Consider the following 22,378-nt stretch of genomic DNA (forward strand, 5'->3'; position numbering starts at 1 on the left):
ACAACACATATGTTGTCGATCCCTACGGTTCAATACGCACATGTGAACCGCGGAATTAAGATATGCCTGTCATTTTCCTATATTTTCCTAAACTTGCTTATTGTGCTGCAGACTATACGCACGTTGTACATTCAGATCCACAGAACCAGACGCGCAGCTTGTGAACAGGCTTGGCAGGCAACTGCTTGGGGCCCCAGGCCGTTAAGGGGCTCCTGAGGCCTGACAAACTTTACCTCACAGCAATGCCTCAATATGTGGTGACCGCAACCCCCTCCCCCTTAAACAACCAATGGACGATTTGCAATGACATCTCAGTAGGAAACCTCCCTAAAGGGGCCCCATGAAGAGAGGGGAAACTAAAAACAAATATTCTCTCAGCTCCAACGTGACAATGGCGAGAGCTAGCGAGACAGAGAGAAGCAAATATGAAGAGGCACCATCGTCTTTCAAATCCGCTGTGTGGGAACATTTTGGATTCAGCGTTCAATACGATGACGAGGGTAAGAAGACCTTAAACAACAAAGTACAGTCTGCAAGCATTGCTTTGCCATTGTGGGCTACTCAAGTGGAAACACTTCTAACGTGTCATTTACGTAACCCGGCCGTATCCCTTGCAGGTGGAGCTGGAGCAAGGAGAGTCCACGTGTTAGCGAAAACAACAATATTTCGCTGCTGCCTTCCTACAACAAATTCAGAAAAACATAAAGAAATAACGTTAACGAACGCAGTGGGAGTATTCATTGCCAAAGATTTGCAGCCCTATTCGGTGGTTACTGACTCGGGATTTCATCACCTGATGAAAAACACTGACCCGCGTTACAAAGTCCCCTCACATTTCAGCAGCCAAGTAATTCCCAAACTCTTATTATTACATCATGTAAATTGACTGAACACATTCTCATTTACAGCAACGACCTGGGGAATAGTTACAGGGGGATGAAAGAGCCAATTGTAAACTGGGGATTATTAGGCGACCATGATGGTTTGAGGGCCAGGTTGGGAATTTAACCAGGACACTGGGGTTAACACCCTTACTCTTACGATAAGTGCCATGGGATCTTGAACAACCTCAGCGAGTCAGGACACCCATTTAACATCCCATCCAAAAGACTGCACCCTACACCCTGGGATATTTTTTTAGACCTGAGGAAAGAGTACCTCCTACTGGCCCTCCAACTCCACTTCCAGCAGCATCTGGTCTCCCATCCAGGGACTGACCAGGACCAACCCTGCTTAGCTTGAGAAGCAAGCCAGCAGTGGGATGCAGGGTGGTATGCTGCCTTCTATGAACCATCACAGAGAGAAATTGGATACGAATTGAAAGACACCCTATCTATCTCTCTCCACTGATAGTTGGACCTCCAGAGCAACTCAAAGCTCCCTCACTGTGACGGTTCACTATGTACTGGATTGGGAGATGAAGAGCTACGTGTTGCAAACTTGTCCCCTGTATGAGCGTCATACAAGCGCACACTTTTCTTAAAAATAAAGATTTGGAAACCGTACCGTTACCGTGGCCCATAAACCGTGAAACATACCGAACCGTGGGTCCACTGTACCGTTGCATCCCCAGTACGTACGGTCACTGTGGGGATGATGGTGTACTCCTCAATGCCACTGGACAAATCCCAGAACATATTCCAGTCTGTGCTAGCAAAACTGTCCTGTAGCGTAGCATCTGACCTCTTCCGTATTGAGCGAGTCACTGGTACTTCCTGCTTTAGTTTTTGCTTGTAAGCAAGAATCAGGAGGATATAATTATGGTCAGATTTGGCAAATGGATGGCAGGGGAGAGTTTTGTATGCATCTATGTGTGTGGAGTAAAGGTGGTCTAGAGTTTTTTTTCCCCTCTGGTTGCACATGTAACATGCTGGTAAAAATTTGGTAAAACTGATTTAAGTTAGCCTGCATTAAAGTCCCCGGCCACTAGGAGCACCGCTTCTGGATGAACATTTTCTTGTTTGCTTATGGCCTCATAGAGTTGGTTGAGTGCGGTCTTACGAATAATATAGATAGTGTGGTCTACAGCTTATCATAAGGTACTCTACCGCAGGCGAGCGATACCTTGAGACTTGTTTAATATTAAACATTGCGCACCAGCTGTTATTGACAAAAAGACACACACCCCCACCCCTTGTTTTACCAGACATAGCTTCTCTGTTCTGCCGGTGCATTGAAATTTCTCCAGCTCTATATTATCCTTGTCGTCATTCAGCCAGGACTCGGTGAAACATAAGATATTATAGTTCTTAATGTCCTGTTGGTAGGATGTGGTGCGACTCAAGTTTCACCATTAGGTGGAAGACGGTGTCCCTTCTCTGGTCAGTCTCACCGGAGGAAAGAAAGGAGAGAGCAGGGATCGTGAGAGGCGGGCCCTCTGCTGCTCTCTCCCTCCGCTGAGATTAATACCGCGTTCAAAACAACTGGGAACTCGGAAATCTCCGGCCTCCGACTTCAGTGTGTTCAAAACAACTGGGAACTCTGGGGAGAAAAAAAAAGATCTGTGACTGGGAAAAATCGATTTCAACAGCCATCCAACTTGGAATTCCAAATCGGGCCTCTTTCTACTCACCTACAATAGTGTAGCCTGGTATGAAGTATAAACTACACATCCTCTCTGCCTAGACCAAAATAGTTGTACCATCACCAGAGGGGCGAAAATCACCAAGTGGTCCTCAGATCCTCAAAAGGTTTTACAGCTGCACCATCGAGAGCATCCTGACGGGTTGCATCACTGCCTGGTATGGCAACTGCTCGGCCTCCGACCGCAAGGCACTACAGAGGGTAGTGCGTACTGCCCAGTACATCACCGGGGCCAAGCTTCCTGCCATCCAGGATCTCTATACCAGGCGGTGTCAGAGGAAGGCCCTAAAAATTGTCAAAGACTCCAGCACCCTAGTCATACACTGTTCTCTCTGCTACCGCACGGCAAGGGGTAACAGAGTGCCAAGTCTAGGTCCAAGAGGTTCCTACATAGCTTCTACCCCCAAGCCATAAGACTCCTGAAACGCTAATCAAATGGCTACCCAGACTATTTGCATTGTCGTCATCGTCCCCTGGAACGCTGCTGCTACTCTGTTATTATCTATGCATAGTCACTTTAATAACTCTACCTACATTTACATATTACCTCAACCCGGTGCCCCTGCACATTGACATTGACACTGGTATGCCCTGTATTTAGCCCCGCTCTTACTTTTTTAGGGATTTTCTTAAAACTGCATTGTTGATTAAGGGCTTGTTAGTAAGCATTTCACTGTAAGGTCTACACTTGTTGTATTCGGGGGAATGTGACAAATAAAATTTGATTTGAATAAAGAGACCTCTGACAATTTTTATCAAAAGTTAAATCATCATGATCTACTTTTTCCTTTTACAGTCCCTACTACAATTTCGACGTTTACATAGGCAGCTCAATTTGGATCTTTTGCCCAATTATTGGCAAAATATCTGTTCTGATTGGCAAAAAGGCCAATTAGTGGCAAACGATCAGAATTGGGCTGCCTGTGATCTAATAACATAGCATTATAAATTATGGTACTCAGGTTCAAATGGGCAGAGGCCTCCAAGTTGGATTGTGTGCAGGGTGGGACTCACCGGTTGCATTTACACAGGCAGACCAATTCTGATATTCTTTCCACTAATTTGTCTTTTGACCAATGGCATCAGATTTTTTCACATCAGATCTTTTTCAAAGCTGATCTGATTGGTCAAATGACCAATTAGTGAAAAAAATATAGCAGAATTGGGCTGCCTGTGGAAACACATGGCCTTTGTCCTCTACATTGTGTGTTTGTTTGACCATGATTCTTTTGAACTACCATGACTATAATGTTTTTCAACTGTCAATTGTCATTCAAAAAATGTGCTTTGTGATAAATCAATTACTGGTAGTTTACTAATGAATCTGAATATTAACCCCACATCATATACTTCCAAGTTATTCCATAAAATAAAACTAGGCTACTTACTTACCAACTCTCAAAATTATAGCCATTATAGTCTGTTCAGTGCCACGTGTTAATTCCCTCCTCATGGATACTAGGCCATTAATGAATGTATAATTATGCCATTACCCTACCTCGTCACAGAGATAGTGGTTAATCAGGCTTTAATTGATTATTTGCTCTTAATTACCGCAGCCCCTTAATTACTCGGGAAATATGTTTTGCGTCTGATTCACATTGAAATAAGTAAAAAGCAAAGGCCAGATCTTTAATTTTGCATTTATAGGCCGATTAATTTGAAGTGGTAAAATATCTTGCCTATGCTTCCACACGTTGTTCCTCGTTCCACCACCAGATGGCAGTGCTATCCAAGTCCCAGGCGCGTCAGAACGCAACGTTTTGGAATGTTCAGAACTTCACATAGAAATATTCCTCTGACATATACAATAAGGATTCACATCGTATATATTGGTGGAATTTCAGTCTGCAACGTTCGACAACGTGGCCTTGAAATCCTCAACCGGATACATTTGGGTCATTTTAGTCCGTTCTTTGGTGCACGTGCTTCACTGTGGTGCAAAGGATATTTGCGGTCCAAAAATTCAGGCAGTCCTACAACTTATGTAATAGCCTAACATTGATAGCCTAACATTGATTATAGGTAAGTATTCATGGTTATTGTGTTTTATTTTGTATTTTTTTATTTATTGCTCTTTTTAGGGTTAACTTTGGGCAAGTTCATTTAGAATGAATTTAATTGTTGCATACCCCTTAGATCTACAGCACTTGTAATGGACTAATATCCACTGGTCAATTTAGTATTTTATGGGCTCTAGATATAAATCAGAATTATGTCTAGACCCCATCAGATACAACAATGCAATATATGATAACAGAACTGTAATATTAAATATTCTAGGCGGCCTCAACTGAGTGGTTTTCTATGGCCTGTCAGCACCATCCATAATGGTGCTTAGTATCACATGAGCTGGGGACAAAACCTGTTGTCAGAGCCAGAAGAGAACCCAGTGATGAGAACCCTGGCTGTGGCCAGGGATAATTGTCTTAACCATTGGGAAGTGTGCAGGTGCTTTTTATAAAATGGCAGTCTGTGCAGTCTAGTCTGGAGCAGGAGGATGAGATGACATGTAACCATACCTTACAGTAGGCCTACTGTAAATGTATCATCTCATGATAAACTAAACATACTATCTGATGTAGATTAACAGCTTTGCTCAAGTCCCCATAATTGCACATATAGATCACCCTGTGCAACACACATGAACTATCCAACACTTTAGGGAAAGCCAGGGAGTGTGGATCATGTAGTCTACTCTTTCCTCACCATCAGAGATCCCACCCCATTATCCTTTGTGCATGATTACTGACCACGACACATCTGGATGAAGGAGACGATCAGGTCAAACCCTCCCCTTAGACACCATTTCTGAAAGGATTGAATGGTTGGAAACAATATGGTGGAAAAACAGTTCGCTGAGCCTACAAGAAGGCTATTTGGAGATATAACCACGTTTCTTACACCCATTGGATCCTTTCAGATCCATGTGTCCAGGGGAAGGAAGGGGTAAGAGGTTGATATGGGAGTGATAAGGTATCCCCCTCACAATCACAAATAAAATAGTAGAGTCCTTTGGAGTAGAGAAAATAGATCCACATATCTTTTTAAATGAAAAGAGAGATGGAAAGGAACTGCCCTAAAAGATGAATGGAAAATACTCTGGAGAATTAAGAGAGAGAAACACGTCTTTATGAGGAAAGGAGAGGACGGAAACAAGTATTTGATGCAACGACAGAGGGAAAGAGAGACCATTTTTTAATGGAGATGAAAAGAGGGCAGTAGGCCTATAGCCCGAGAGGGGAGGAGGAGAAAATGAGAAGAAAAAGAAGACACTTTTCCAGCAGAGAGGAGAGCAACGTCTTCAAAGCGGGCCGCATAGATGGGATCGTAACAGTCTGTCCAGTTGCATTCTGTCCCTGTGATATCACGTCTCCACCCCTTCATTACTCACTGGCTCACTAGCGGGGGGGAGAGGTGGGGGTTGAGAGAGGGGGAAGGGTTGTTGTGTGGGAGGGAGGCTCGGGCAGGGGGGCTCTTTTGTGTTATGCAGCGGTGCAGTTAATCTAAAGGCCTGTGATGGACGTCTTTCCTCCATCCCTCCTCCCTTGGAGTCCTGGGTGGTTGGGGGAGGGGATGGATGGCGTGAGGAGGGGGGAGGGTAGGAGATGGAGAGGGAGTAAGAGGGGGAGGGGGATAGGTTATTAGTCAGCATGGCGAAAAGGAGAGCAGCAGGAGATATTCTACTTGTTTTCCTACTTCTCTCTCTCAATTCAATCCAACGGGCTTAATTGTCATGCGAAACAAGTGGAATAGGTAATAAACAAAAGTGAAATAAACAATCAAAAATTAACAGTAAACATTACACTCAGAAAAGTTTCAAAAGAATAGAGACATTGCAAATGTTATATTATGGCTATGTACAGTGTTATAACAATGTGCAAATAGTTTGTATTTCCAATGGTGTTTGTGCTTCGCTGGTTGCCTTTTTCTTGTGGCAACAGGTCACAAATCTTGCTGCTGTGACGGCACACTGGTATTTCAACTAAAGGATATGGGAGTTTATCAAAATTGGATTTGTTTTCCAATTCTCTCTCTCGCTCTCTCTCTCACACACAGACAGGTTACATTCTTCTATCCTCGTAGGACCTAAAATTAATTTCCATTCAAAATCCTATTTTCCCTTACCATAACCCTAACCTTACCCCGTAACCTAACTCCTAATCCTAACCACTGACCCCTTACCCCAACCCGAATTGTAACCCTAATCCTAAACCTAACCCCTAAACTTAAATAGTCTTTGTCCTCATGGGGATGTGGGAATAGACCCCACAAGGGAGAATTTTCCTTGTTTTACTATCCTTCTGGGGATTTTAGATCCCCACAAGTATAGAAGAACCAACCCCGCCCCTACACACACAGACACGCACACACACATACTTGTGTGCTCTCCAGCACACTCAACTTTGCTGGCACTCACACATTCACCCTCTCCCCTTTCCTCCTCCTAATGACAGTGTGAGAGGAGTCTCAGTGTGAGGGCCCTAGCTGCTCTCTCCCTCAGGCCCTGGCTCTTTGTAGTATAATGTAGTGGCAGTTCTAAGCAGGGGGCTGGGCTTGTAAATATGTATGCTAAACAATCAGTAGCACCATCTCCTTAGCAACAATCTAAGATGGGGACTGGAGGGGTGGGGGTTGGAGTGATACATACACACCGGGGCATTGATGTGTGTTAATGTGGTGTGTGTGTGTGGGGGGGGGGGGGGGGGGTCATTGTGTAGGTGTGCATGTGTGTTAGACGTCGACCGATTAATTAGGGCCGATTTCAAGTTTTCATAACAATCGGAAATCGGTATTTTTGGACACCGATTTTTATTTTATTTTTGGACACCTTTATTTAACTAGGCAAGTCAGTTAAGAACACATTCTTATTTTCAATGATGGCCTAGGAACGGTGGGTTAACTGCCTTGTTCAGGGGCAGAACGACAGATTTTTACCTTGTCAGCTTGGGGATTCAATCTTGCAACCTTACGGTTAACTAGTCCAACGCTCTAACCACCTGCTTTACATTGCACTCCAAGAGGAGCCTGCCTGTTACGCGAATGCAGTAAGAAGCCAAGGTAAGTTGCTAGCTAGCATTAAACTTATCTTATAAAAAACAATCAATCAATCAATCATAATCACTAGTTAACTACACATGGTTGATGATATTACTAGTTTATCTAGCCTGTCCTGCGTTGCATATAATCAATGTGGTGCGAATTCGTGAAAAAGGACTGTCATTGCTCCAACGTGTACCTAACCATAAACATCAATGTCTTTCTTAAAATCAATACACAAGTATATATTTTTAAACCTGCATATTTAGTTAATATTGTCTGCTAACATGAATTTCTTTTAACTAGGGAAAATGTGTCACCTCTTGCAACAGTGTCAGGGTATATACAGCCGTTTGGGCCGCCTGGCTCATTGCGAACTGTGTGAAGACTATTTCTTCCTAACAAAGACAGCCAACTTTGCCAAACGGGGATGATTTAACAAAAGCGCATTTGCGAAAAAAGCACAATCGTTGCACGACTGTACCTAACCATAAACATCAATGCCTTTCTTAAAATCAATACACAGAAATATATATTTTTAAACCTACATATTTAGCTAAAAGAAATCCAGGTTAGCAGACAATATTAACCAGGTGAAATTGTGTCACTTCTCTTGCGTTCATTGCACGCAGAGTCAGGGTTTATGCAACAGTTTGGGCCGCCTGGCTCGTTGCGAACTAATTTGCCCGAATTTCACGTAATTATGACTTAACATTGAAGGTTGTGCAATGTAACAGGAATATTTAGACTTATGGATGCCACCCGTTAGATAAAATACGGAAAGGTTCCGTATATCACTGAAAGAATAAACATTTTGTTTTCGAAATGATAGTTTCCAGATTAAACCATATTAATGACCTAAGGCTTGTATTTCTGTGTTGTTTATTATATTATAATTAAGTCTATGATTTGATATTTGATAGAGCAGTCTGACTGAGCGGTGGTAGGCAGCAGCAGGCTCGTAAGCATTCATTCAAACAGCACTTTCGTGCGTTTTGCCAGCAGCTCTTCGCAATGCTTCAAGCATTGCGCTGTTTATGACTTCAAGTCAATCAACTCCCGAGATTAGGCTGGTATAACTGATGTGAAATGGCTAGCTAGTTAGCGGGGTGCGCGCTAATAACGTTTCAAACGTCACTCGCTCTGAGACTTGGAGTAGTTCTCCTTGCTCTGCATGGGTAACGCTGCTTCGAGGGTGGCTGTTGTCGATGTGTTCCTGGTTCGAGCCCAGGTAGGAGCGAGGAGAGGGACGGAAGCTATTACATCCAATAGTCAAAGGTATATGAAATACAAATCGTATAGAGAGAAATAGTCCTATAATTCCTATAATTACTACAACCTAAAACTTCTTACCTGGGAATATTGAAGACTCATGTTAAAAGGAACCACCAGCTTTCATATGTTCTGAGCAAGGAACTTAAACGTTAGCTTTCTTACATGGCACATATTGCACTTTTACTTTCTTCTCCAACACTTTGTTTTTGCATTATTTAAACCAAATTGAACATGTTTCATTATTTATTTGAGGCTAAATTGATTTTATTGATGTATTATATTAAGTTAAAATAAGTGTTCATTCAGTATTGTTGTAATTGTCATTAAAAATAATCGGTATCGGCGTTGAAAAATCATAATCGGTCGACCTCTAGTGTGTGTAGGCTATGTGTGTCACTACCAGAATATGTTTGTGCATGTCTGTGCAGGCTTGCATGTTCTGCATATCAGCGTTGTTGATGATATTATGGATGTAATAATTTGTTCCCTTACAGGAATACTGTGCAACAGCACTAGTGGAAAGTTTTGTCTGGGTGAACATTTGACGGTGACGGGATAAATATGTAAGCCAGTCATGTGGATTCATTCCTAGAAATCATCAAATTAGTACTGCATTATGAGTAAGGCACATACTGGATCCATTAGGTCAAACACAGTCCAAATTAACAAAATAAAATGCACTAAAACACATTTATCCCATAATACAAGCATAAACTCAAACAGAAAGTTCCCAATACAGAAGTGGTCCGATGAAGGGATGCTAAACTACAGCACTGTTTAGCTAGCACAGACTGGATTATTTTCCTGGATTCATCCGATGGCATTAAGGAGTTTACCAATTCAGTCACCAGCTTCAATTATAAGTGCATCAACGACGTCCTCCCACAGTGACCATACGTGCATATCCCAACCAGAAGCCATGTAATACAGGCAACATCCGCATTGAGCTAAAGGCTAGAGCTGCCGCTTTCAAAGAGCGGGACACTAATCCGGACGTTTATAAGAAATCCCACTATGCCCTTCAATGAACCATCAAACAAGCAAAGCATCAATACAGGACCAAGATTGAGTCCTACTACACCAGCTCTGATGCTCGTCGGATGTGGCAGGGCTTGCAAACTGTCGCGGATTACAAAGGGAAACCCAGCCATGAGCTGTCCAGTGATGCGAGCCTACCAGATGAGCTAAATACCTTCTATGCTCGCTTCGAGGCTAGCAACACTGAACCATGCATGAGAGCACCAGCTGTTCCGGACGACTGTGTGATCACGCTCTCCGTACCCGATGTGAGTAAGACCTTTAAATAGGTTAACATTCACAAGGCCGCAGGGTGTGCGCTGATCAGCTGGCAAGTGTCTTCACTGACATTTTCAACCTCTCCCTAACCCAGTCTGTATTATCTACATGTTTCAAGCAGACCACCAAAGTCTGTGTGCCCAAGAACGCCAAGATAACCTGTCTAAATGACTATCGCCCTGTAGCACTCACATCTGTAGCCATGAAATGCTTTGAAAGACTGGTCATGCTCACATCAACACCATCATCCCAGACACCCTGGACCCACTCCAATTCTCATACCACCGCAACAGATCCACAGATGACGCAATCTCTATTGCACTCCACACTGCCCTTTCCCACCTGGACAAAAGGAACAACCTACGTGAGAATGCTGTTTATTGACTACAGCGCAGCTTGCAACACCATCATGCCCTCTAAACTCATCACTAAGCTAAGGACCCTGGGATTAAACACCTGCCTCTGCAACCGGATTCTTGACTTCCTGACAGGCTGCTCCCAGGTGGTGAGAGTAGGCAACAACACATTGCCACAGTGACCCTCAATACGGGGGCCCCTCAGGGGTGTGTGCTTAGTCCCCTCCTGTACTCCCTGTTCACCCATGACTGCGTGGCTGTGCACGACTCCAACGCCATCATTAAGTTTGCAGACGACGCAACAGTGGTAGACCTGATCAGCGATGACGATGAGCGGTTTAGAGACCTGGCAGTGTTGTGCCAGGACAACAACCTGTCCCTCAACGTCAGCAAGATAAAGAAGCTGATCGTGGAATACAGAAAATGGAGGGCAGAGCACGCGCCCATCCACATCGATGGGGCTGTTTTGGAGCAGGTCGAGAGCCTCAAGTTCTCGGTGTCCACATCACTAAGCAATTATCATAGTCCACTCACACCAACACAGTTGTGAAGAAGGCACAACAACGCCTCTTCTGAAAAGATTCGGCATGGGCCTCAGATCCTCAAAAAGATCTACAGCTGGACCATTGAAAGCATCTTGACCGGCTGCATCACCGCTTGGTATGGCAACTGCTTGGCATAACTACCCGGACTATCTGCATTGACCCTTTTTGCACTAACTCTTTTGACTAATCACATACGCTGCTGTTACTGTTTATTATTGTCTATCCTGTTGCCTAGTCACTTTATCCCTACCTATATGTACATATCTACCTCAATTACCTCGTAACCCCACTCATTGACTCGGCACTGGTACCCCGTGTATATACAGTGCATTCGGAAAATATTCAGACCCCTTGACTTTTTCCAAATTTTGTAACGTTTCAGCCTTATTATAAAATGGATTAAATTGTTTTTCCCTCATCAATCTACACACCATACCCCATAATGACAAAGCAAAAACTGTTTTTTAGGAATTTTCGCACAAAACAGAAATATCATATTTACATAGGTATTCAGACCCTTTACTCAGAACTTTGTTGAATCATCTTTGTCAGTAAGAACAGCCTCGAGTCTTCTTGGGTATGATGCTACAAGCTTGGCACACCTGTATTTGAGGAGTTTCTCCCATTCTTCTCTGCAGATTCTCTCAAGCTCTGTCAGGTTGGAAGATGAGCGTTGCTGCACATTTATTTTCAGGTTTCTTCAGAGATGTTCGATCGGATTCAAGTCCGGACTCTGGCTGGGCCACTCAAGGACATTCAGAGACTTGTCCTGAAGCCACTCCTGCGTTGTATTGGCTTTGTGCTTAGGGTCAATGTCCTGTTGGAAGGTGAACCTTCACCCGAGTTGGAGGTCCTGAGCACTCTGGAGCAGATTTTTATCAGGGACCTCTCTGTACTTTGCTCCGTTCATCTTTCCCTCGATCTTGACTAGTCTCCCAGTCCCTGCCACTGAAAAACAAGTGTAGGAACTCTGGAGCTCTGTCAGAGGGACCATTGGGTTCTTGGTCACCTCCCTAACCAAGGCCCTTCTTAAGAATAAGGCTGTAATGTCACATAATGTGGAAAAATCAAGGGGTCTGAATACTTTCCGAATGCACTGTAGCCATGTTACACTCATTGTGTATTTATTCCTCTTATTATTTTTCAGTTTTCTATTATTTCTCTATTTTCTTTCTCTGATTGTTGGGAAGGGCCTATAAGTAAACATTTCACTGTTAATCTTCACCCGTTGTTTACGAAGCATGTGACAAATTCAAATTGTTTTGATTTATTCTATTCCTATTTAACAACACATTCTGTAGACACGCACATACGCAATCACATATGCATAACACACACACACAAACACACACAGAGAGAGAGAAGGAGGAATGAAGGAAGGAAGATGACTCAATTAAGCCACAAAACAGGCAGGGGAGAGGGAACATCGGTCAACTCACAGTGGAGATCCATCTATCCCCATCTCTTCCCAATCGATACTCAGTGTCATGATGAGATAATTTATGGGGCCACGATCATTATAAAATATTATGGGTCAGAGAGGGATGTGATAAAACACTGTAGCAGCTGCCTGAAGACGGATGCCTCTAAAAACCTCTGCTCGTATTTCACCGCTGCCGCTCCTTTAATTTAACACCCGGGTCCCTAAATCCGAGCGATAGATATCGCCAAGGTAAAGTATGTGTAATGAGTGCTTGATTTTACTGTGTCGTCCAGATTAGGCCTTCACAGTGAATTACTGCATATCCCAGTGGACTCTCACAGATGTGGGATGTTGGAATGTTTGAACTTATTGTGTATTAGTAATTTTTTGAGAGATTGGAGTGATGCATATTATTCTTGATTTTGTGGGGTGTTTACATTGATTTGAGCCGATTGTGAAATACAACGATTATCTTCAAATTTTATTTGTCACATGCGCCGAATAAAACAGTGAAATGCTTACTAACAAGCCCCTAACCAACAATGCAGTTTTAAGAAAATACAACAACAAAAAATTAAGAGATAAGAATAACAAATAATTAAAGAGCAGCAGTAAATAACAATAGAGGGGCTATATACAGGAGGTACCGGTACAGAGTCAATGTGCGGGGGCAACGGTGTTGAGGTAATAAAGGTATTATGTACATGTAGGTAGAGTTATTAAAGTGACTATGCATAGATAATAAAAGAGAGTAGCAGTAGCGTAGAAGAGGGGAGGCAATGCAAATAGACTGGGTAGCCATTTGATTAGCTGTTCAGGAGTCTTATGGCTTGGGGATAGAAGCTGTTTAGAAGCCTCTTAGACCTAGACTTGGCGCTCCGGTACCACTTGCCGTGTGGTAGCAGAGAGAACAGTCTATGACTAGGGTGCTGGAGTCTTTGACAATTTTTAGGGCCTTCCACTGACACCGTCTGATATAGAGATCCTGGATGGCAGGAAGCTTGGCCCCGGTGATGTACTGGGCCGTACGCACTACCCTCTGTAGTGCCTTGCGGTCGGAGGTCGAGCGGTTGCCATACCAGGCAGTGATGCAACCCGTTAGGATGCTCTCGATGGTGCAGCTATAAAACCTTTTTGAGGATCTGTGCCAAATCTTTTCAGTCTCCTGAGGGGGAATAGGTTATGTTGTGCCCTCTTCACGACTGTCTTGGTGTGCTTGACCATGTTAGTTTGTTGGTGATGTGGACGCCTTGGAACTTGAAGCTCTCAACCTGCTCCACTACAGCCCAGTCGACGAGATTGGGGGCGGGCTCGGTCCTCCTTTTCCTGTAGTCCACAATCATCTCATTTTTCTTGGTCACGTTGAGGGAGAAGTTATTGTCCTTGCACCACACGGTCAGGTCTCTGACCTCCTCCCTATAGACTGTCTCATTGTTGTCGGTGATAAGGCCTACCACTGTTGTGTCATCAGCAAACTTGATGATGGTGTTGGAGTCGTGCCTGGCCGTGCAGTCATGAGTGAACAGGGAGTACAGGAGGGGACTGAGCACGCACCCCTGAGGGGCCCCCATGTTGAGGACCAACGTGGGGGATGTGTTGTTGCCTACACTTACCACCTGGGGGCGACCCGTCAGGAAGTCCAGGATCCAGTTGCAGAGGGAGGTGTTTAGTTCCAGGGTCCTTAGCTTAGTGATAAGCTTTGAGGGCACTATGGTGTTGAACGCTGATCTGTAGTCAATGAATAGCATTCTCACATACAGTTGAAGTCAGAAGTTTACAAACACCTAGGTTGGAGTCATTAAAACTCGTTTTTCAACCACTCCACAAATTTCTTGTTAACAAAGTATGGTTTTGGCAAGTCGGTTAGGACATCTACTTTCTGCATGACACAAGTAATTTTTCTAACAGATTATTTCACTTATAATTCACTGTATCACAATTCCAGTGGGTCACATACACTAAGTTGACTGTGCCTTTAAACGGCTTGGAAAATTCCAGAAAATGATGTCATGGCTTTAGAATCGTCTGATAGGCTAATTGACATCATTTGAGTCAATTGGAGGTGTACCTGTGGATGTATTTCAAGGCCTACCTTCAAACAGTGCCTCGTTGCTTGACATCATGGGAAAATCAAAAGAAATCAGCCAAGACCTCAGAAAACAAATTGTAGACCTCTGCAAGTCTGGTTCATCCTTGGGAGCAATTTCCAAACGCCTAAAGGTACCACGTTCATCTGTACAAACAATAGTACACAAGTATAAACACCATGGGACCACGCAGCCGTCATACCACTCAGGAAGGAGACGCATTCTGTCTCCTAGAGATGAACGTGCAAATCAATCCCAGAACAACAGCAAAGGACCTTGTGAAGATGCAGGAGGGAACAGGTACAAAAGTGTCTATATCCGCAGTAAAACGAGTCCAATAGCGACAACCTGAAAGGCCACTCAGCAAGGAAGAAGCCACTGCTCCAAAACCGCCATAAAAAAGCCAGACTACGGTTTGCAACTGCACATGGGGACAAAGATCGTACTTTTTGGAGAAATGTCCTCTGGTCTGATGAAACAAAAATAGAACTGTTTAGCCATAATGACCATCGTTATGATTGGAGGAAAAAGGGGGAGGCTTGCAAGCCGAAGAACACCATCCCAACCGTGAAGCACAGGGGTGGCAGCATCATGTTGTGGGGGTGCTTTGCTGCAGGAGGGACTGGTGCACTTCACAAAATAGATGGCCTCATGAGGAAAGAAAATTATGTGGATATATTGAAGCAACATCTCAAGACATCAGTTAGGAACAAGGAGAGCAAGGAGGCCTACAAACCTGACTCAGTTACACCAGCTCTGTCAGGAGGAATGGGCCAAAATTCACCCAACTTATTATGGGAAGCTTGTGGAAGGCTTCCTGAAACGTTTGACCCAAGTTAAACAATTTAAAGGCAATGCTACCAAATACTAATTGAGTGTATGTAAACTAATGCCCCAATGGGAATGTGATGAAAGAAATAAAAGCTGAAATAAATAACTCTCTCTACTATTATTCTGACATTTCACATTCTTAAAATAAAGTGGTGATCTTAATTGACCTAAGATAGGGAATTTTTACTAGGATTAAATGTCAGGAATATTGAAATACTGAGTTTAAATGTATTTGGCTAAGGTGTATTTAATCTTCCGACTTCAACTGTAGGTGTTCCTTTTGTCCAGGTGTGAAAGGGCAGTATGGAGTGCAATAGAGATTGCATCATCTGTGGATCTGTTGGTGCGGTATGCAAATTGGAGTGGGTCCAGGGTTGCTGGGATAATGGTGTTGATGTGAGCCATGACCGGCCTTTCAAAGCATTTCATGGCTACAGATGTGAGTGCTACGGGTCGGTAGTCATTTAGGCAGGTTAGCTTAGTGTTCTTGGACACAGGGACTATGGTGGTCTGCTTGAAACATGTATATTTTACAGACTCAGACAGGGAGAGGTTGAAAATGTCAGTGAAGACACTTGCCAGTTGGTCAGTGCATGCTCAGAGTACACGTCCTGGTAATCCGTCTGGCCCTGCGGCCTTGTGAATGTTGACCTGTTTAAAGGTCTTACTCACATCGGCTGCAGAGAGCGTGATCACACAGTCGTCCGGAACAGCTGATGCTCTCATGCATGGTTCAGTGGTACTTGCCTCGAAGCGAGAATATAAGTTATTTAGCTCGTCTGGTAGGCTTGCGTCACTGGGCAGCTCTCGATGTGCTTCCCTTTGTAGTCTGTACTAGTTTGCAAGCCCTGCCACGTCCGACGAGTGTCGTATCTGGTGTAGTAGGACTTGATTTTGGTCCTGTATTGACGCTTTGCCTGTAAGATGGTTCATCGGAGGGCATAAGGGGATTTCTTATAAGCTTCCGGGTTTGAGTCCTGCTCCTTGAAAGCAGCAGCTCTACCCTTTAGCTCAGTGCGAATGTTGCCTGTAATCCATGGCTTCTGGTTTGGGTATGTACATGCAGTCACGACATCCTCAATGCACTTATTTTTTTGTTCAAATATTTTTTATTGAACACATACACAAGAATGGTGTATGGGTATAAAAGACAAGTTTACAGTTCTTATCTAAACATAAGAGAGCAGACATTAACCAAAAGACCCAGAGTTCTGGGCACAAAACAAATATTACAAAACAAGACATACAAAACAAGGACAGGTAGAAAGAAAAAAGAAAAAAAAGGGAGAGAAAAAAAAAAAAAAAAAAAAGGGTCGATGTAGCCCCCCCACTTATACCACACTTTATCCCCCCTTATTCCACCCTATTCCCCTCCCAACTGCTCGGGTGGCGGGGCCAGCACACGCTGCCCAAAGGTAGATTACCGCATGACAATTGAGAGTGCGTTAAGTGCAAATTCACAGCGCCGCCTGGTCCAAGTAAGAGAGGAAAGGCTGCCAGATTTGATCAAATGTTGATAATTTATTGTTCAAAATATATCTAATTCTTTCTAAGTGTACAGTGTTTGCCAATTCGCTGAGCCATAATTTGGTAGAGGGCGCTTCCCTCTTTTTCCAAAACAACAAGATTAATTTTTTTGCCGAAATGAAACTGTAAGAGATGAGTTGTTTTTGGGAGTTGGTTAATCCGTTTAGGGAATCGGACACTCCCAGGATTATCAGAAGCGGGTCTGGGTCTATTGAAGTCTCCAGAACTTCAGAGAGGACCCCAAAAATTCCACACCAATACCCATACAAGTTAGAGCATAGGGCAAAGCAGTGGAGAAGTGTACCCTGCTCAGCCTGACATTTATCACACATAGGGGATGTACCAGGAAATATCCTATGCAGTTTGGTTTTGGAGTAGTGTAATCTGTGTAATACCTTGAATTGTATGAGACGATGTCTGGAGTTAATGGAGCAGGTGTGGATATACACCAAGCTATCTTCCCAGTCTGCCACCGAAATGTCAGTCCCTAGTTCTTCCTACCATTTTGCCTTAATGGCATCAGTAGAGGGTACGCTAACAGATTGAAAAGCATCATATATACGAGATATCAGTTTGTCTGAGGTGGGGCATATTTTTATGCATCCGTCAAACATGGAAGGTTTAGCATTCCCAAATGTTGGGAGGTATTTTCTAACATAGTCTCTAATCTGTAGGTATCTGAAAAAGTTACTTCTGGGAAGATTATAAGTTTCCCTCAGCGATTCAAAGGAAGCAAAGGTTCCCCCTATATATAAATCCCCTATGGTACTTATCCCCAACTCTCCCCACCGCTCAAAGGTGTTATCGAGGTTAGAGGGGGCAAAGGAGGGATTCCTGGCAACAGGAAGCATGAATGATATTGGTCTAAGATAAAAGTGGACTTTAATTTGCTTCCAGATTCGGACTGTGCTATGTATAATAGGATTGTTACGGTAAAGTGACATCTCCAGATTGACAGGTGACAGAATCACAGCACCAATAGAGAAGGGGTGGCACTCCTCTCGCTCCATACTAAGCCAGCTGGGTGGCGGGAGTGCGTCATCCAGCAGAAACGTAACAGCGCGGAGGTTGGCGGCCCAGTAGTAAAATATAAAGTTTGGGAGAGACAATCCTCCTTCCAGCTTGGATTTACAGAGGTGTTTTTTACCTATCCTGTGTGTTTTATAATCCCAGATGAAAGGATTGATAATAGAGTCCAGTTGTTTATGAAAGGCTTTAGGTATGAATATTGGGATGTTCTGGTATAGGTAGAGCAGTTGTGGGAGGAAGACCATTTTAATGGCATTAATTCTTCCGAGCAGAGAAATTGGGAGAGTTCTCCAAAATTGTATGTTTGCCTTAAGTTTTTGCATCAGAGAGGGGAAATTCTCTTTAAATAGTAAGGAGTATTGTTTGGTAACTACAATTCCAAGGTAGGTAAATTTATCTGAAGATAGCTTAAGTGGAAGATGTTCTAGCCAGGAGGTGTTTTGCAACCGAATGGGCATTAATTCACTCTTGTTCCAATTTATTCTGTATCCCGAGAAGGTACCAAACAAATTAAACACCTCCATAATAGCTGGAATACTATCTTGGGGTTCTGTTACATAGAGGAGAATGTCATCTGCGTATAGGGAAATCTTATTTAGAGTATGTTTAGTATTATAGCCGTGTATTGCTGCGTGAGATCTGATCGCTTGAGCGAGAGGTTCAATAATTAGAGCGAAGAGCATAGGCGACAGCGCACAACCCTGCCTTGTCCCTCTGTGTAGGTTAAATCGGGGCGACAATGATTGGTTAGTGAGTATTCTCGCACAGGGGTTCCTATATAAAAGCTGGATCCACTTTATGAACCCATCTCCAATATTAAATTTCTGTAGGACCTTGAATAGATAGGGCCACTCAACTTGGTCAAAGGCCTTTTCAGCGTCAAGAGATATAACGGCTAGGTCCACGTTAGGTAACCTCTGAGAATACATAATGTTGAATAGGCGCCTGAGATTGAAGAATGAGTTTCTGTTAGGGATAAAGCCGGTCTGGTCTGAATGGACCAATTTGCCAATTAAAGTGCTCAGCCTGTTAGCCAAAGTTTTTGCTAAAATCTTTTGGTCTGTATTAAGGAGGGATATTGGTCTGTATGACCCTACCTCTTCCGGATCCTTACCCTTCTTATGTATAACTGTAATAAAGGCCTCATCCAAAGTGGATGGGAGCACTCCATCCTCGTTGGCCTGAACCAACATTTTGTGTAGGTAGGGAGAGAGCATGTTGCTGAATGTTTTGTAGAATTCACTCGGGTATCCATCTGGGCCCGGGGTCTTGCCACTCTTTAGAGATTTTATTGTTTCTGTAATTTCTTCAAGAGATATTTCCTTATTCAGGAAGTTAGAGTCTTCCTGGTTCAGGGCAGGAAGATTACAGTTCTCCAAAACGTTTTGCATAATTAAGGGGTTAGGGTCCGCTTTAGATGTATATAAAGTCTCATAAAACTGACGGAATCTGTCATTTATGTCTCTGGGGGAAGAGAGTAATTCCCCAGATGCAGATTTAACTTTGTGAATCATACGGTCACTCACATTCTTACGAAGTTGTCTGGCGAGTAGTTTGTGTGGTTTGTCACCAAACTCAAAATATTTTTGCTTGGCATAGAGAAAAGATTTAGCAATTTTAGCAGAGAGGATCTGATTGTATTTAAATTTTAAAGACATCATTTTTTTATGTTTCTCCCTAGATGGGTGTCTAGCATTCTCCCTATCCAGTAAGTGAATTTGTCCCTCCAGTTCTACCAATTCTCTTCTGTTTTGCCTACTCCTGGCAGTCTGAAAGGAGATGATACAGCCTCTCAAATAAGCCTTCAGTGTTTCCCACAATAATGCTGGGGAAGTCTCTGTGTTGTCGTTGGTATCAAAGAAAAATGTAATTTGATCTTTAAGATGTTCACAGAATGTTGGTTCAGTGAGGAGCTGAGGATTCAACCTCCAGACCCTCTCGTCTGGTACGATGTCACCCAATCTCAGGGAGAAGGTGAGTGGACTGTGGTCAGAGATTATAATATCATGATACCTCACATTACAGGTATAGGGGAGTAGTTTAGCATCAACCAAAAAGTAGTCAATTCGAGTATAAACATTGTGAACATGAGAGTAAAAGGAGTATTCCCTACCCGTAGGGTTAGAGATCCTCCATATATCAAATAAGTTCGAATTTTTTATGTAGGTATTCAAGAATTCACTTGAATAGGAGGTAGGGGTTCGCCGGGTAGAGGATCTATCCAAATATTGGTCTAGTACACAGTTAAGGTCCCCTCCAATGACCAGGTTAGTATGGGAGATATCTGGAATCAGGGCAAGGACTCTTTTGAAAAAAGAGGGGTTATCAATGTTTGGCCCATAGATATTTAGTAGAGTTACAGAAGTAGAGTGGATCTCTCCTATTACGATCACATAACGACCCTCTTTGTCCACAATAGTGGTTTTATGTTGAAAGGGAATTCCTTTCCGTACCAGAATCGCTGTGCCTCTCGTTTTGGCAGAGAAGTTAGAGTGATACACTTGCCCCACCCACTTACATTTAAGTCTGTTATGAGAATTGTTTTTCAGATGGGTTTCTTGCAAAAATATAATATCAGACGAGAGTGCTTTCAAGTGGGCTAGGACCTTGCCTCTCTTAATTGGTTCATTTAAACCCTTGACATTCCAGGAAGTGAATGTAAGCCCCGCCCTCCTCTCATTTGTAGTTCCTATGGTGGCCTGCATAGCATGTAAGTTACTAAAAAGGTAAGAAAGCGCACCAAACCATCATGATCAGCATATGTAGCACCTACACCCGAGCAGTATCCAACCCACCCCTCCCCCCCTGCAAGCACCTTTACTTTCCACCCTGTTCCCCTACTTTCCCCAAAATTTACCCCTCCCATCAACCCACATTTAACAGGCATACACAAAAAGGAGAGAAAAAAACATGAAAATAAAAATAATAAACACATTGTCTGGCCGATGCCAAAAAAGCACGGCGCGACCTCGAACAAGAGGTAAAACAAAAATAAAATCCCAACTATACGTTCACCTCTCATTATCCTAGAACTTCTACTAACATCTGAACTGAGGAGGCTCCCGCGAATAAAGTGTTCAATTAGCATCTAATAAACCTAAACAGAATAAGTTGCAACTTAAACATATTGTGCACTTAAGCTTCATCTTGGGTCAATCCCTGAGATAAGCAAGATATAGCATCACAAGATTACATTGCTAAGCAATGCCGGTCTAAACATAAACCATCAGCAACCGACATAGACAGCAGTACAATTACATTTTGTGGGTTAGGAGATGGGAACAAGGATTTTGATAAATTGAACGTACCCCCCAATAAAATAAATAAATAAATAAAAAAAATAAAAAATAAAAAAAATTAAAATAATAATAATAATAAAAATACATTTTTTTTCCCCTTCTAAATAAAATGTAAAAAATTATCTTTTTAATAACTAAAAAAACAATAGTGATATATATATACATACATACACACATACATACACACACATACATACATATATACATATACATACACACACACACACACACACACACACACATACACACACATATACATACATACACACATACATACCTATATACACACATACACACACACATACATCCATACACACACATGTACATATACATACATACATACCTACATACATACATACATACATACACACACTTGCTCAATGCACTTATTGATAAAGCCAGTGACTGATGTGGTGTACCCTTCAATGCCATCGGAAGAATCCCGGAACATATCCCAGTCTGTTTTAGCAAAGCAATCCTGTAGTTTAGCATTTGCTTCATCTGACCACTTTTTTATAGACCGTCACTGGTGCTTCCTGCTTTAATTTTTGCTTGTAAGCAGGAATCAATCAAATTCTGTTGCCAGGTTTCATGGGTGAATCAAAAACATCTAAACGTTGTTATGCTGAGAGAATCATTCTTAAGAATGTGTGCAACTAAGTTTAACTCAGTACATGTATTCAAACACTTTCTCACCTCATGGGAAGAATGTAATTTATTGAGTTTCTCTATAAATTCAGTTTACAGTTTTTATTGATTTGGACCCTGAGTCTCTATTGTGCCTTCAAGCTATAGGGAATCCCTACTTTTAAATACAGATTATTTCTCTGATTTCACAGCCGTATACCTCCCCAGGGCCCCAAGGCTAATAGGGGTTAATTTATATGAAAAATACTGTTTCTCACTCTGGCCCTCACATTATAGAGATGCTTTAACTGAGAAATACATTACAGCCTCTTGGGCCTTGGAGCTACAGGGAAGCGTTGCTGTGAAATACGGTTTCTTTCTGATTTCACAGCTACAGGAGAGAGGGACACTTTCTCTAAAACATCACATCAATCTAGGGAACCAAGGCTAAAGAGGGGTT

General features: G+C 42.8%; 1 long non-coding RNA gene across 1 annotated transcript; it reads left to right on the top strand.

Moving 5' to 3' along the window:
- Positions 1-249: 249 nt before the first annotated feature.
- On the top strand, positions 250-700 carry LOC115157775 (uncharacterized). The gene is made up of 2 exons (XR_003868545.1): positions 250-500; positions 618-700. It is a non-coding gene; the product is annotated as an uncharacterized LOC115157775 (long non-coding RNA).
- Positions 701-22,378: the final 21,678 nt, after the last annotated feature.

This window comes from Salmo trutta, chromosome 21 (genome assembly GCF_901001165.1).
Source record: "Salmo trutta chromosome 21, fSalTru1.1, whole genome shotgun sequence".
Taxonomy (NCBI): Eukaryota; Metazoa; Chordata; class Actinopteri; order Salmoniformes; family Salmonidae; genus Salmo; species Salmo trutta.